Consider the following 2237-nt stretch of genomic DNA (forward strand, 5'->3'; position numbering starts at 1 on the left):
TGATGATGATGATGATGATGATGATGGTGATGATGATGATGATGATGATGATGATGATGATGATGATGATGATGATGATGATGATGATGATGATGATTATGATGATAGATTCTGAGTGAAAATATATTCTTAGAGAACAGTGCAGTTTTAAAAAATCATGATAGTGTTATATCCCCGCCCCCCACAACCTCCTATACCACTTTTGACCCTGAGTGGATGACAGTGCCAAACTGGGCTGAGAGGGATAGCTTCCAACAACAACGTTCCAAAAGAAAGATGGACATACTTCGCTGCCTCAGAATTACAAAGTTCTATCTGCTCAGTATCCAGTTTTGAGAAATTTGGCGTCAAACATTTCGAGTTTCACAACATGTCAAGCTTTTTTGAATGCAACTCTTTGAATATCTTGGTAACGACTCCGAATAATATTACGATTTTGATAGAGCAGAAAGAACACGTGGTCTAGAGGTTAAGGTGTTTACCTCTTATTCAGTAGGTCCCAGGTTCGAAATCGGATAGCGACAGAAACATTTTCTTCTCTAAAATGTTCTCCTTTCACATGCTTTCCTGCTCTCTAGCAATGTTCTGTTGTCTGCTTTCATCTCCACTTTCTGCTCCAACCCAGTCACCCTCTTTGCCCCTTCCTCTGGGCTCCTGACTCTTTCTGCAGCCTTTCTACTGCTTCTCCATCTTACTGCTTTCAGACACACCCCTGATCTTATGGTAGGAAAGATCTACACCTAGCCTTCTCGGACAAGGGCGAAAAACCTCGGAGGTCCCGTTTGCAAAATGCGCACGTTAAAGATCCCTTGGTGGTCGAAAATCGATAGGAGCAGGCTTCGGCCGCCACCCGGGCAAAATTCACAATTTCCTACCAACTGAAAATGTTTACTGTGTCCCGGGCGCTCAAACGACCTTACGCAGTTGCGAGAACAGTAAAACAATTACAAAAAAGCCACAAAACAAAAATAACAAAAAAAAAAAACACACAAAAAAACTTGATGACAATTCTCCGCACACGGAACTCGAACTCACGCCTTCTGTGTGTGACAGCACAACGCTGTACCTCCGCACAACAAACGCCAGTCCACCAGTTCCAGTTTCCGGCCGTCCATTGCCATCTCCTGTTTGGTACGACTTGAAGTAGATGAATTCCTGTCACAAATGGAAGTAAGTACATTCGTGATTGAAGGACGTGGGGGTCACCTGGTGTCAGCGGAAAAACATAGCGACAAAATGACCACCAAAGTTTCGTGACTTCCAAAGCTTGAGAGTCCTTGAATCTGCAAATTTACATTGTGTGTGTGTGTGTGTGTGTGTGTGTGTGTGTGTGTGTGTGTGTGTGTGTCTCTCTCTCTCTCTCTCTCTCTCTCTCTCTCTCTGTGAGTGTGTATGTGTGGAAAATCTTACCGAAATGTGTTTTTATATGGACATAAAAAATCGGTTAAAATTACCCACCGGACGGGAACATGACTGATATTTTCGCTTTCATTATTTTGACAATTGCTTGATTTCACCACAATGCCTGTCACAAACACCTGTAGTTTGTTTACCTGTCACTTTCCCATCACCTGTCTTACTTTTTTAATGTTTAAACCTCGACGGTTCAAGAAACCCGTATGTCAAATTTGTCTAAAATCGACTTAAATTTTTTTTTTTATTGTTGTTGCTTTTCCGTGGCTGCAAATCTTTCACCAACGCATACATTTTATCCTTTCTATGTGAGGATTGGACTTTAAATAAGCTATTCACAATCCGAAACCCATATCGAAAAGATTATGTGAAGGACAGAGAAAGATCTGCTGCTGCAGGAAACAAGCAAACAAACAAAAAAGTCAATTTGAGAAAAATGTTGCATACTGGTTTCTTGAACTGAACCGTGGAACTGTTCTTTTTGGTGGGAAAAGTCCGGAGAAAAAACTTTTCTTCAAACGTTCTTCAAAATATAGTTGTTTGTTAGTTGTTGTTTTTTACTACTGATAAGTACATTTTTGTTTTTTAATTCATCAAGGCTAATAATGTTATTAAGTGGAGTCATATCACGATCTGATGTCACAGTGTTTATGTTTACTGCTGGGAACGCCCTGTCCTTTTATGAGAAATAAAATTATGATAAAACTGCTATGATGACGAAGGTCATTTTCCTTACATAATAAGCGAGGCATCGCGGGGAAATCAGGCGGTCGTCAAAATAATGAAATCGAACAAATCAATTTTTTTTCCGGTCGAATTCTTTT

The 2237-nt window shown here is 40.3% G+C and overlaps 1 protein-coding gene across 1 annotated transcript in view; it reads right to left on the reverse strand.

The window, feature by feature from the left end:
- LOC101850019 (poly(U)-specific endoribonuclease) overlaps window positions 1-1116 on the reverse strand; it is a gene marked incomplete at its 3' end in the record, with an annotated part of 11360 nt that extends 10244 nt beyond the window's left edge. The window contains 1 exon segment of the mRNA XM_013085325.1: window positions 1036-1116.
- Window positions 1117-2237: the final 1121 nt, after the last annotated feature.

The sequence above is a fragment of the Aplysia californica genome, unplaced genomic scaffold, assembly GCF_000002075.1.
Source record: "Aplysia californica isolate F4 #8 unplaced genomic scaffold, AplCal3.0 scaffold00365, whole genome shotgun sequence".
In the NCBI taxonomy this organism is placed as follows: domain Eukaryota; kingdom Metazoa; phylum Mollusca; class Gastropoda; order Aplysiida; family Aplysiidae; genus Aplysia; species Aplysia californica.